The 15,768-nt window shown below is 22.6% G+C and overlaps 1 protein-coding gene across 1 annotated transcript in view; it reads left to right on the top strand.

The window, feature by feature from the left end:
- The window catches only part of slc36a1 (solute carrier family 36 member 1), a 532,187-nt gene that overhangs the window by 515,350 nt on the left and 1,069 nt on the right, over positions 1-15,768 (top strand). The window lies entirely within an intron of this gene.

Raw genomic sequence — 15,768 nt, 5'->3', positions numbered from 1 at the left:
CACTCTCTCTCTCTCTCTCTCTCTTTCTTTCCCCACTCTCTCTCTCTCGTTCTTTCCCTTCACACTCTCTCTCTCTCTCTCTCTCTCTCTCTCTTTCTTTCCCCCACTCTCTGTCTCTCTCACTCTCTCTGTCTCTCTCTCTCTCTCTCTCTTTTCCCACTCTTTCTTTCTCTTTCATTCTCTCTCTCTCTCTCTCTCTCTCTCTGTCTGTCTCTTTTTCTCTTTCTCTTTCTTTCCCCCACTCTCTCTCTCTCTCTCTCTCTCTCTCTCTCTCTCTCTCTCTCTCCCCCCTTCCCCACTCTCTCTCTCTTTTCCCTCTCTCTCTTTCTCTTTCATTCTCTGTCTCTCTCTCTCTGTCTCTCTCTTTGTCTCTCTCTTTCTTGCCCCCAATCTCTCTTTCTCCCTCTCTCGTTGACTTTATTTCACTCTCTCTCTCTCTCTTTTTCTTTCTCTCCTTCCATCTCCCTCTCTTTATCTCACCTTCTCCCTCTTTCTCTCTCTCGCTCTGTCCCTCTCTCTCCTTTTCTTTTTTCTCCCTTTATCCCCTCCTTTCTCACTTTCTCTGTCTGTCTATCTCTTCTCTCTTTTTCTTTCTCTTTGTGTCTTTTCCTCTTTCTAGCTCTCTCTCTCTTTATCTCCTTCTCTCCCTCTCTTTCTCTCCCTTTCTCCCTCTCTCTCCCCCTGCCCCTCTATCTCTCTATCTTTCACCCACTCTCTCTCTCTCTCTCTCTCTCCTCCCGCCCCCTCTTCAGCCTCTTCCTCATCTGGATGCTGACCATCATCTTCATCACTTTGTGTTCACCGATGCTCCTCTGCTGCGTGCACGTGCACGGCGGCTCACGCACGCGCGCCACCAACATGTCTTCTTCACATGGAACCTTCTTCGTCAACTTGTAGTTGTCTCGATGGCCGCTAGAGGCGCCATTGAGTCGCCAAAGTCCATTCAGTTTACGTTAATACGTTAATTTGAAATGTTTTGAGTAACCACCTAACACGAAAAATGAACAAAGAAAAAAAAAAGTGTTATTTATAATCATTCAGATGTTAAGTTAAGAGAAAAAAATAAACAACAACAACAAAAAAGGCTCATTTCAGATATTCATGAATTTGGATTTAAGTTGCTCATTAAACAACTTTAAAAAATCTGTCATATAAAATGTTAATTTATCCACTTTTTAAAATAAACACAGTACTTGTAGGCTTGAAAAGAAAAAACATGACATTGTTATTCTATACTTTGTATTTATTCATTCAGTGGATTCTTTAAGCAAAATTGATTTACACAAATTATTTTTTTCCTGTAATTTTGAATCCAAAGTTCGGACATTTCATATCAATGTTACTGATAAATGTTGCCATAATCAGCTTCTTTTCTTCATAAAAAGGACGGTTTTTTTTAACATATTTTTTTGTGGTACAAATGAGTAGTTTACAAATATTTATTTTTTGGTTTCAAATTTGTATTCATTTTTTTTGGTGACACATTTTTGGGGGGTTAAAAATGGTGGTTTTAGTTACAAATCGCTTTTATTCCCAACACTTTTTTGGGGTTACGACTGTTTTTTTTGGTTTAAAATCTTTTTTGTAGTTTACAAACACTTTTTTTGCGGTGATAAATATATATTTTTTACAAATCTTTTTTTGTTGTTGTACAATTAATATATTTTTGGTTATTAATGATTTATTTGGTTCCAAATATTTTTGTAATTTACAAATATGTTTTGTTTTTGGTTACAAATTGTTATTTTTTTGTTTACAAATATTTCATTGTTTGCAAATATTTTTTCGGTCACAAATATTTATTTTTTTTTTTTTCGTTTTATGGCTGATTTTTAATCTTGTGGGCGGATTTTAAATGTTAAATAATTTATTTAAAAAAAAAATGAATGTAGTTATTTAGAGAAAAGTTGAAGTATTCAATCAAGTAATGAGTAATATATATATATATATATATATATATATATATATATATATATAATTCATTTTTATTTTCAACATTTTATTTTTTGGTTAAGATTGTTTTTTTTTGTTACAAATTTTCTTTTGGGCAACATTTTTCTTTTCAGTTAAAAATCGTGTTTTTGGTTACGAATGTTTTTTTTTTTTGGTTTAAATTCTTTAGTTTACAACATTATTTTGTAGCAATAAATGTTTTCTTTTTTTTTTCCAAAGATATTTTTTGTGGTACAAATTAGTAGTTTACAAATATACATTTTTTGTTTTCAAATTTGTATTTATTTTTTTCGGGGATACATTTTTGGGGGGTTAAAAATAGTGGTTTTAGTTACAAATCATTTTTATTTTTAACATTTTATTTTTTGGTTAAGATTGTTTTTTTTTGTTAAAAAAAATGTTTTTGGCAACATTTTTTTTTTCAGTTAAAAATCGTGTTTTTGGTTATGAATGTTTTTTTTGGGGTTTAAATTCTTTAGTTTACAACATTTTTTTTAACATATTTTTTTGTGGTACAAATTAGTAGTTTACAAATATAAATTTTTTGTTTTCAAATTTGTATTTATTTTTTTTGGTGACACATTTTTGGGGGGTTAAAAATGGTGGTTTTAGTTACAAATCGCTTTTATTCCCAACACTTTTTTGGGGTTACGACTGTTTTTTTTGGTTTAAAATCTTTTTTGTAGTTTACAAACACTTTTTTTGCGGTGATAAATATATATTTTTTACAAATCTTTTTTTGTTGTTGTACAATTAATATATTTTTGGTTATTAATGATTTATTTGGTTCCAAATATTTTTGTAATTTACAAATATGTTTTGTTTTTGGTTACAAATTGTTATTTTTTTGTTTACAAATATTTCATTGTTTGCAAATATTTTTTCGGTCACAAATATTTATTTTTTTTTTTTCGTTTTATGGCTGATTTTTAATCTTGTGGGCGGATTTTAAATGTTAAATAATTTATTTAAAAAAAAAATGAATGTAGTTATTTAGAGAAAAGTTGAAGTATTCAATCAAGTAATGAGTAATATATATATATATATATATATATATATATATATATATATATAATTCATTTTTATTTTCAACATTTTATTTTTTGGTTAAGATTGTTTTTTTTTGTTACAAATTTTCTTTTGGGCAACATTTTTCTTTTCAGTTAAAAATCGTGTTTTTGGTTACGAATGTTTTTTTTTTTTGGTTTAAATTCTTTAGTTTACAACATTATTTTGTAGCAATAAATGTTTTCTTTTTTTTTTCCAAAGATATTTTTTGTGGTACAAATTAGTAGTTTACAAATATACATTTTTTGTTTTCAAATTTGTATTTATTTTTTTCGGGGATACATTTTTGGGGGGTTAAAAATAGTGGTTTTAGTTACAAATCATTTTTATTTTTAACATTTTATTTTTTGGTTAAGATTGTTTTTTTTTGTTAAAAAAAATGTTTTTGGCAACATTTTTTTTTTCAGTTAAAAATCGTGTTTTTGGTTATGAATGTTTTTTTTGGGGTTTAAATTCTTTAGTTTACAACATTTTTTTTAACATATTTTTTTGTGGTACAAATTAGTAGTTTACAAATATAAATTTTTTGTTTTCAAATTTGTATTTATTTTTTTTGGTGACACATTTTTGGGGGGTTAAAAATGGTGGTTTTAGTTACAAATCGCTTTTATTCCCAACACTTTTTTGGGGTTACGACTGTTTTTTTTGGTTTAAAATCTTTTTTTGTAGTATACAAACACTTTTTTTGCGGTGATAAATATATATTTTTTACAAATCTTTTTTTGTTGTTGTACAATTAATATATCTTTGGTTATTAATGATTTATTTGGTTCCAATTATTTTTGTAATTTACAAATATTTTTTGTTTTTGGTTACAAATTGTTATTTTTTGTTTACAAACATTTCATTGTTTGCAAATATTTTTTCGGTCACAAATATATATATATATTTTTTCGTTTTATGGCTGATTTTTAATCTTGTGGGCGGATTTTAAATGTTAAATAATTTATTTAAAAAAAAATGAATGTAGTTATTTAGAGAAAAGTTGAAGTATTCAATCAAGTAATGAGTAACATATATATATATATATATATATATATATATATATATATATATATATATATATATATATATATATATATATATATATATATATATATATATATATATATAATTCATTTTTATTTTCAACATTTTATTTTTTGGTTAAGATTGTTTTTTTTTTGTTACACATTTTCTTTTGGGCAACATTTTTCTTTTCAGTTAAAAATCGTGTTTTTGGTTACGAATGTTGTTGTTTTTTGGTTTAAATTCTTTAGTTTACAAAAAAATTTTTGTAGCGATAAATGTTTTGCATTTTTTTTTTCCAAGATATTTTTTGTGGTACAAATTAGTAGTTTACAAATATACATTTGTATTTATTTTTTTCGGTGACACATTTTTGGGGAGTTAAAAATTGTGGTTTTAGTTACAAATCATTTTTGTTTTTAACATTTTATTTTTTGGTTAAGATTGTTTTTTTTGTTAAAAAAAATGTTTTTGGCAACATTTTTTTTTTTCAGTTAAAAATTGTGTTTTTGGTTATGAATGTTTTTTTTTTTGGTTTAAATTCTTTAGTTTACAACATTTTTTTGTAGCGATAAATTTTAAATAAATAAATGTGGTTTTTTTTAACATATTTTTTTGCGGTACAAATTAGTAGTTTACAAATATTTATTTTTTGGTTTCAAATTTGTATTCATTTTTTTTGGTGACACATTTTTGGGGGGTTAAAAATGGTGGTTTTAGTTACAAATCGCTTTTATTCCCAACACTTTTTTGGGGTTACGACTGTTTTTTTTGGTTTAAAATCTTTTTTTTGTAGTTTACAAACACTTTTTTTGCGGTGATAAATATATATTTTTTACAAATCTTTTTTTGTTGTTGTACAATTAATATATTTTTGGTTATTAATGATTTATTTGGTTCCAATTATTTTTGTAATTTACAAATATTTTTTGTTTTTGGTTACAAATTGTTTTTTTTTGTTTACAAATATTTCATTGTTTGCAAATATTTTTTCGGTCACAAATATTTTTTGTTTTTTTTTCGTTTTATGGTTGATTTTTAATCTTGTGGGCGGATTTTAAATGTTAAATAATTTATTTAAAAAACAAAATGAATGTAGTTATTTAGAGAAAAGTTGAAGTATTCAATCAAGTAATGAGTAACATATATATATATATATATATATATATATATATATATATATATATATATATATATATATATATATATATATATATATATCATTCATTTTTATTTTCAACATTTTATTTTTTGGTTAAGATTGTTTTTTTTTTGTTACAAATTTTCTTTTGGGCAACATTTTTCTTTTCAGTTAAAAATCGTGTTTTTGGTTACGAATGTTTTTTTTTTTTTGGTTTAAATTCTTTAGTTTACAACATTTTTTTTGTAGCGATAAATGTTTTCATTTTTTTTTCAAAGATATTTTTTGTGGTACAAATGAGTAGTTTACAAATATAAATTTTTTGTTTTCAAATTTGTATTTATTTTTTTCGGTGACACATTTTTGGGGGAGTTAAAAATTGTGGTTTTAGTTACAAATCATTTTTATTTTTAACATTTTATTTTTTGGTTAAGATTGTTTTTTTTCAGTTAAAAATCGTGTTTTTGGTTATGAATGTTTTTTTGGGGGTTTAAATTCTTTAGTTTACAAAAATTTTTTGTAGCGATAAATTTTAAATAAATAAATGTTTTTTTTTTAACATATTTTTTTGTGGTACAAATTAGTAATTTACAAATATTTATTTTTTGGTTTCAAATTTGTATTCATTTTTTTTGGTGACACATTTTTGGGGGGTTAAAAATGGCGGTTTTAGTTACAAATCGCTTTTATTCCCAACACTTTTTTGGGGTTACGACTGTTTTTTTTTGGTTTAAAATCTTTTAAAATCTCTTTTTTTGCGGTGATAAATATATATTTTTTACAAATCTTTTTTTTTGTTGTACAATTAATATATTTTTGGTTATTAATGATTTATTTGGTTCCAAATATTTTTGTAATTTACAAATATTTTTTGTTTTTGGTTACAAATTGTTATTTTTTGTTTACAAATATTTCATTGTTTGCAAATATTTTTTGGTCACAAATATTTTTTATTTTTTTTTTCGTTTTATGGCTGATTTTTAATCTTGTGGGCGGATTTTAAATGTTAAATAATTTATTTAAAAAAAAAATGAATGTAGTTATTTTCAACATTTTATTTTTTGGTTAAGATTGTTTTTTTTTTGTTACAAATTTTCTTTTGGGCAACATTTTTCTTTTCAGTTAAAAATCGTGTTTTTGGTTACGAATGTTTTTTTTTTTTTGGTTTAAATTCTTTAGTTTACAACATTTTTTTGTAGCGATAAATGTTTTCTTTTTTTTTTTCAAAGATATTTTTTGTGGTACAAATGAGTAGTTTACAAATATAAATTATTTGTTTTCAAATTTGTATTTATTTTTTTCGGTGACACATTTTTGGGGGAGTTAAAAAATGGTGGTTTTAGTTACAAATCATTTTTATTTTTAACATTTTATTTTTTGGTTAAGATTGTTTTTTTTTCAGTTAAAAATCGTGTTTTTGGTTATGAATGTTTTTTTTGGGGTTTAAATTCTTTAGTTTACAACATTTTTTTGTAGCGATAAATTTTAAATAAATAAATGTGTTTTTTTTAAACATATTTTTTTGTGGTACAAATTAGTAGTTTACAAATATTAATTTTTTGGTTTCAAATTTGTATTCATTTTTTTTGGTGACACATTTTTGGGGGGTTAAAAATGGCGGTTTTAGTTACAAATCGCTTTTATTCCCAACACTTTTTTGGGGTTACGACTGTTTTTTTTGGTTTAAAATCTTTTTTTGTAGTTTACAAACACTTTTTTTGCGGTGATAAATATATATTTTTTACAAATCTTTTTTTGTTGTTGTACAATTAATATATTTTTGGTTATTAATGATTTATTTGGTTCCAAATATTTTTGTAATTTACAAATATTTTTTGTTTTTGGTTACAAATTGTTATTTTTTGTTTACAAATATTTCATTGTTTGCAAATATTTTTTCGGTCACAAATATTATTATTATTTTTTTCGTTTTATGGCTGATTTTTAATCTTGTGGGCGGATTTTAAATGTTAAATAATTTATTTAAAAAAAAAATGAATGTAGTTATTTAGAGAAAAGTTGAAGTATTCAATCAAGTAATGAGTAATATATATATATATATATATATATATATATATATATATATATATATATATATATATATATATATATATATATTCACTTTTATTTTCAACATTTTATTTTTTGGTTAAGATTGTTTTTTTTTTGCTACAAATTTTCTTTTGGGCAACATTTTTCTTTTCAGTTAAAAATCGTGTTTTTTGTTACGAATGTTTTTTTTTTTTTGGTTTAAATTCTTTAGTTTACAACATTTTTTTGTAGCGATAAATGTTTTCTTTTTTTTTCAAAGATATTTTTTGTGGTACAAATTAGTAGTTTACAAATATGAATTTTTGGTTTTCAAATTTGTATTTATTTTTTTCGGTGACACATTTTTGGGGGGTTAAAAATTGTGGTTTTAGTTACAAATCATTTTTATTTTTAACATTTTATTTTTTGGTTAAGATTGTTTTTTTTTGTTAAAAAAAATGTTTTTGGCAACATTTTTTTTTTCCGGTTAAAAATCGTGTTTTTGGTTATGAATGTTTTTTTCGGTTTAAATTCTTTAGTTTACAACATTTTTTTGTAGCGATAAATTTTAAATAAATAAATGTTGTTTTTTTTAACATATTTTTTTGTGGTACAAATTAGTAGTTTACAAATATTTATTTTTTGGTTTCAAATTTGTATTCATTTTTTTTGGTGACACATTTTTGGGGGGTTAAAAATGGTGGTTTTAGTTACAAATCGCTTTTATTCCCAACACTTTTTTGGGGTTACGACTGTTTTTTTTGGTTTAAAATCTTCTTTTGTAGTTTACAAACACTTTTTTTGCGGTGATAAATATATATTTTTTACAAATCTTTTTTTTTGTTGTACAATTAATATATTTTTGGTTATTAATGATTTATTTGGTTCCAAATATTTTTGTAATTTACAATTTTTTTTTGTTTTTGGTTACAAATTGTTATTTTTTGTTTACAAATATTTCATTGTTTGCAAATATTTTTTCGGTCACAAATATTTTTTGTTTTTTTTACGTTTTATGGCTGATTTTTAATCTTGTGGGCGGATTTTAAATGTTAAATAATTTATTTAAAAAAAAAATTAATGTAGTTATTTAGAGAAAAGTTGAAGTATTCAATCAAGTAATGAGTTCAACTCCAACAAGCAAAAAGAATACGGATATGACACCTGCATTACATATATATATATATATATATATATATATATATATATATATATATATATATATATATATATATATATATATATATATATCATTCATTTTTATTTTCAACATTTTATTTTTTGGTTAAGATTGTTTTTTTTTTGTTACAAATTTTCTTTTGGGCAACATTTTTCTTTTCAGTTAAAAATCGTGTTTTTGGTTACGAATGTTTTTTTTTTTTTGGTTTAAATTCTTTAGTTTACAACATTTTTTTTGTAGCGATAAATGTTTTCATTTTTTTTTTCAAAGATATTTTTTGTGGTACAAATTAGTAGTTTACAAATATACATTTTCTGTTTTCAAATTTGTATTTATTTTTTTCGGTGACACATTTTTGGGGGAGTTAAAAATTGTGGTTTTAGTTACAAATCATTTTTATTTTTAACATTTTATTTTTTGGTTAAGATTGTTTTTTTTGTTAAAAAAAAATGTTTTTGGCAACATTTTTTTTTCAGTTAAAAATTATTTTTTTTGGTTTAAATTCTTTAGTCTACAACATTTTTTTGTAGCGATAAATTTTAAATAAATAAATGTTTGTTTTTTTAACATATTTTTTTGTGGTGCAAATAATTAGTAGTTTACAAATATTTATTTTTTGGTTTCAAATTTGTATTCATTTTTTTTTGGTGACACATTTTTGGGGGGTTAAAAATGGTGGTTTTAGTTACAAATCGCTTTTATTCCCAACACTTTTTTGGGGTTACGACTGTTTTTTTTGGTTTAAAATCTTCTTTTGTAGTTTACAAACACTTTTTTTGCGGTGATAAATATATATTTTTTACAAATCTTTTTTTTTGTTGTACAATTAATATATTTTTGGTTATTAATGATTTATTTGGTTCCAAATATTTTTGTAATTTACAATTTTTTTTTGTTTTTGGTTACAAATTGTTATTTTTTGTTTACAAATATTTCATTGTTTGCAAATATTTTTTCGGTCACAAATATTTTTTGTTTTTTTTACGTTTTATGGCTGATTTTTAATCTTGTGGGCGGATTTTAAATCTTAAATAATTTATTTAAAAAAAAAATTAATGTAGTTATTTAGAGAAAAGTTGAAGTATTCAATCAAGTAATGAGTTCAACTCCAACAAGCAAAAAGAATACGGATATGACACCTGCATTACATATATGTATATATATATATATATATATATATATATATATATATATATATATATATATATATATATATATATATATATATATCATTCATTTTTATTTTCAACATTTTATTTTTTGGTTAAGATTGTTTTTTTTTTGTTACAAATTTTCTTTTGGGCAACATTTTTCTTTTTAGTTAAAAATCGTGTTTTTGGTTACGAATGGTTTTTTTTTTTGGTTTAAATTCTTTAGTTTACAAAAAAAAATTTGTAGCGATAAATGTTTTCATTTTTCTTTCAAAGATATTTTTTGTGGTACAAATTAGTAGTTTAGAAATATAAATTTTTTGTTTTCAAATTTGTATTTATTTTTTTCGGTGACACATTTTTGGGGGAGTTAAAAATTGTGGTTTTAGTTACAAATCATTTTTATTTTTAACATTTTATTTTTTGGTTAAGATTGTTTTTTTTTGTTAAAAAAAATGTTTTTGGCAATATTTTTTTTTTCAGTTAAAAATCGTGTTTTTGGTTATGAATGTTTTTTTTTGGTTTAAATTCTTTAGTTTACAACATTGTTTTGTAGCGATAAATTTTAAATAAATAAATGTTTTGTTTTTTTTAACATATTTTTTTGTGGTACAAATTAGTAGTTTACAAATATTTATTTTTTGGTTTCAAATTTGTATTCATTTTTTTTTGGTGACACATTTTTGGGGGGTTAAAAACGGTAGTTTTAGTTACAAATCGCTTTTATTCCCAACACTTTTTTGGGGTTACGACTGTTTTTTTTGGTTCAAAATCTCTTTTTGTAGTTTACAAACACCTTTTTTGCGGTGATAAATATATATTTTTTACAAATCTTTTTTTTTGTTGTACAATTAATATATCTTTGGTTATTAATGATTTATTTGGTTCCAAATATGTTTGTAATTTACAAATATTTTTAGTTTTTGGTTACAAATTGTTATTTTTTTGTTTACAAATATTTCATTGTTTGCAAATATTTTTTCGGTCACAAATATTTTTTGTTTTTTTTTCGTTTTATGGCTGATTTTTAATCTTGTGGGCGGATTTTAAATGTTAAATAATTTATTTAAAAAAAAATATGAATGTAGTTATTTAGAGAAAAGTTGAAGTATTCAATCAAGTAATGAGTTAAACTCCAACAAGCAAAAAGAATACGGATATGACCTGCGTTATATATATATATATATATATATATATATATATATATATATATATATATATATATATATATATATATATATATATATGTATATATATATATATATAATTCATTTTTATTTTCAACATTTTATTTTTTGGTTAAGATTGTTTTTTTTTTGTTACAAATTTTCTTTTGGGCAACATTTTTCTTTTCAGTTAAAAATCGTGTTTTTGGTTACGAATGTTGTTGTTTTTTGGTTTAAATTCTTTAGTTTACAACATTTTTTTTGTAGCGATAAATGTTTTCTTTTTTTTTTTCAAAGATATTTTTTGTGGTACAAATTAGTAGTTTACAAATATAAATTTTTTGTTTTCAAATTTGTATTTATTTTTTTCGGTGACACATTTTTGGGGGAGTTAAAAATTGTGGTTTTAGTTACAAATCATTTTTATTTTTAACATTTAATTTTTTGGTTAAGATTGTTTTTTTTGTTAAAAAAAATGTTTTTGGCAACATTTTTTTTTTTTCAGTTAAAAATCGTGTTTTTGGTTATGAATGTTTTTTTTTTTTGGTTTAAATTCTTTAGTTTACAAACATTTTTTGTAGCGATAAATTTTAAATAAATAAATGTTGTTTTTTTTAACATATTTTTTTGTGGTACAAATTAGTAGTTTACAAATATTTATTTTTTGGTTTCAAATTTGTATTAATTTTTTTTGGTGACACATTTTTGGGGGGTTAAAAACGGTGGTTTTAGTTACAAATCGCTTTTATTCCCAACACTTTTTTTGGGGTTACGACTGTTTTTTTTGGTTTAAAATCTTTTAAAATCTCTTTTTTTGCGATGATAAATATATATTTTTTACAAATCTTTTTTTGTTGTTGTACAATTAATATATTTTTGGTTATTAATGATTTATTTGGTTCCAAATATTTTTGTAATTTACAAATATTTTTTGTTTTTGGTTACAAATTGTTATTTTTTGTTTACAAATATTTCATTGTTTGCAAATATTCTTTCGGTCACAAATATTTTTTGTTTTTTTTCGTTTTATGGCTGATTTTTAATCTTGTGGGCGGATTTTAAATGTTAAATAATTTATTTAAAAAAAAAATGAATGTAGTTATTTAGAGAAAAGTTGAAGTATTCAATCAAGTAATGAGTAACATATATATATATATATATATATATATATATATATATATATATATATATATATATATATATATATATATATATATATATATATATATAATTCATTTTTATTTTCAACATTTTATGTTTTGGTTAAGATTGTTTTTTTTTGTTACAAATTTTCTTTTGGGCAACATTTTTCTTTTCAGTTAAAAATCGTGTTTTTGGTTACGAATGTTTTTTTTTTTGGTTTAAATTCTTTAGTTTACAACATTTTTTTTGTAGCGATAAATGTTTTCATTTTTTTTTCAAAGATATTTTTTGTGGTACAAATTAGTAGTTTACAAATATAATTTTTTTGTTTTCAAATTTGTATTTATTTATTTAGTTACAAATCATTTTTATTTTTAACATTTTATTTTTTGGTTAAGATTGTTTTTTTTTTAGTTAAAAATCGTGTTTTTGGTTATGAATGTTTTTTTTTGGTTTAAATTCTTTAGTTTACAACATTTTTTTGTAGCGATACATTTTAAATAAATAAATGGGTTTTTTTTAACATATTTTTTTGTGGTACAAATTAGTAGTTTACAAATATTTATTTTTTGGTTTCAAATTTGTATTAATTTTTTTTTGGTGACACATTTTTGGGGGGTTAAAAATGGTGGTTTTAGTTACAAATCGCTTTTATTCCCAACACTTTTTTGGGGTTACGACTGTTTTTTTTGGTTTAAAATCTTTTTTTTGTAGTTTACAAACACTTTTTTTGCGGTGATAAATATATATTTTTTACAAATCTTTTTTTGTTGTTGTACAATTAATATATTTTTGGTTATTAATGATTTATTTGGTTCCAATTATTTTTGTAATTTACAAATATTTTTTGTTTTTGGTTACAAATTGTTTTTTTTTTGTTTACAAATATTTCATTGTTTGCAAATATTTTTTCGGTCACAAATATTTTTTGTTTTTTTTTCGTTTTATGGTTGATTTTTAATCTTGTGGGCGGATTTTAAATGTTAAATAATTTATTTAAAAAACAAAATGAATGTAGTTATTTAGAGAAAAGTTGAAGTATTCAATCAAGTAATGAGTAACATATATATATATATATATATATATATCATTCATTTTTATTTTCAACATTTTATTTTTTGGTTAAGATTGTTTTTTTTTTGTTACAAATTTTCTTTTGGGCAACATTTTTCTTTTCAGTTAAAAATCGTGTTTTTGGTTACGAATGTTTTTTTTTTGGTTTAAATTCTTTAGTTTACAACATTTTTTTTGTAGCGATAAATGTTTTCATTTTTTTTTTCAAAGATATTTTTTGTGGTACAAATTAGTAGTTTACAAATATACATTTTTTGTTTTCAAATTTGTATTTATTTTTTTCGGTGACATATTTTTGGGGGAGTTAAAAATTGTGGTTTTAGTTACAAATCATTTTTATTTTTAACATTTTATTTTTTGGTTAAGATTGGTTTTTTTCAATTAAAAATCGTGTTTTTGGTTATGAATGTTTTTTTTTGGTTTAAATTCTTTAGTTTACAACATTTTTTTGTAGCGATAAATTTTAAATAAATAAATGTTTTTTTTTAAACATATTTTTTTTGTGGTACAAATTAGTAGTTTACAAATATTTATTTTTTGGTTTCAAATTTGTATTCATTTTTGGGGGGTTAAAAATGGCGGTTTTAGTTACAAATCGCTTTTATTCCCAACACTTTTTTGGGGTTACGACTGTTTTTCTTTGGTTTAAAATCTTTTTTTGTAGTTTACGAACACTTTTTTTGCGGTGATAAATATATATTTTTTACAAATCTTTTTTTTTGTTGTACAATTAATATATTTTTGGTTATTAATGATTTATTTGGTTCCAAATATTTTTGTAATTTACAAATATTTTTTGTTTTTGTTTACAAATATTTCATTGTTTGCAAATATTTTTTCGGCCACAAATATTTTTTGTTTTTTTTTCGTTTTATGGCTGATTTTTAATCTTGTGGGCGGATTTTAAATGTTAAATAATTTATTTAAAAAAAAAAATGAATACAAATTTGAAACCAAAAAATAAATATTTGTAAACTACTAATTTGTACCACAAAAAAATATGTTAAAAAAAACCAAACATTTATTTATTTAAAATTTATCGCTACAAAAAAATGTTGTAAACTAAAGAATTTAAACCAAAAAAAAACATTCATGACCAAAAACACGATTTTTAACTGAAAAAAAAAAGTGTTGCCAAAAACTTTTTTTTAACAAAAAAAAACAATCTTAACCAAAAAATAAAATGTTAAAAATAAAAATGATTTGTAACTTAAACCACCATTTTTAACCCCCCAAAAATGTGTCACCGAAAAAAATAAATACAAATTTGAAAACAAAAAATTTATATTTGTAAACTACTAATTTGTACCACAAAAAATATATTTGAAAAAAAAAAGAAAACATTTATCGCTACAAAAAAATGTTGTAAACTAAAGAATTTAAACCAAAAAAAAAAAAACATTTGTAACCAAAAACACGATTTTTAACTGAAAAGAAAAATGTTGCCCAAAAGAAAATTTGTAACAAAAAAAAAACAATCTTAACCAAAAAATAAAATGTTGAAAATAAAAATAAATGATATATATATATATATATATATATATATATATATATATATATATATATATATATATATATATATATATATATATATATATATATATATATATGTTACTCATTACTTGATTGAATACTTCAACTTTTCTCTAAATAACTACATTCATTTTTTTTTTTAATAAATTATTTAACATTTAAAATCCGCCCACAAGATTAAAAATAAAAATGATTTGTCACTAAAACCACCATTTTTAACCCCCCAAAAATGTGTCACCGAAAAAAATAAATACAAATTTGAAAACAAAAAATGTATATTTGTAAACTACTCATTTGTACCACAAAAAATATCTTTGAAAAAAAAATGAAAACATTTATCGCTACAAAAAAAATGTTGTAAACTAAAGAATTTAAACCAAAAAAAACAAAAACATTTGTAACCAAAAACACGATTTTTAACTGAAAAGAAAAATGTTGCCCAAAAGAAAATTTGTAACAAAAAAACAACAATCTTAACCAAAAAATAAAATGTTGAAAATACTTTTGCAGTGACTGGTATTATCTTGCTTTCTATTTACTCTTTGCGCACTTCCTAGTCACGTGACTGCCACGGTCCAATTAGCTGTGCTTATTAGCCGGTAGCAGGAAGTGGCCAGTAAACAGAAGTTGATGGCAAACAGTTTGTATTTCTGCTCCAGGTAGCTTTTTATTCTCCTTCTCACCTGAAATATTGTGTCTAAACTAAAATGCCTATTTGTAACTTTATACTAGTTTGTTTGTCATTAAGCTGTGTGTGACTGGTGAGTCTATATTTATGAACATTGCACCTTTAGCACGAATCTGTCTTCCATTGTTTGATTGCAACAGTCTTTGTGGCATATTTCAAACTATTTGTGTATTGAATGTACTTTGAAATGTCTTTTGATAATAATTTGAACCTTTTTGAAACCAAAAACTACTTCTTGGGTACTGATTAATGCGAAGGGCTACCAGTTTGATACACACTTAAATAAATAAATATATTGTCATTTGTAAGTTACACGTAAGTGTGATTTAAACAAGAATAGCTAAATAAATACATTTATATATATATTAAACAAATGGGTATTTCTGTCTGTCATTCCGTCGTACATTTTTTTTTCCTTTTACAGAAGGTTTTTTGTAGACAATAAATGATGAAAAAAAAACACTTAATTGAACGGTTTAAAAGAGGAGAAAACACGAAAAAAATTAAAATAAAATTTTGAAACAGTTTATCTTCAATTTTGACTCTTTAAAATTCAAAATTCAACCGACAAAAAGAAGAGGAAAAACTAGCTAATTTGAATCTTTTTGAAAAAATTAAAAAAATAATTTATG

Source organism: Nerophis lumbriciformis, linkage group LG16, assembly GCF_033978685.3.
Source record: "Nerophis lumbriciformis linkage group LG16, RoL_Nlum_v2.1, whole genome shotgun sequence".
Classification (NCBI taxonomy): Eukaryota; Metazoa; Chordata; class Actinopteri; order Syngnathiformes; family Syngnathidae; genus Nerophis; species Nerophis lumbriciformis.
The sequence above is the reverse complement of the archived record's forward strand: the minus strand, read 5'-3'. Positions and strand labels throughout refer to the sequence as shown.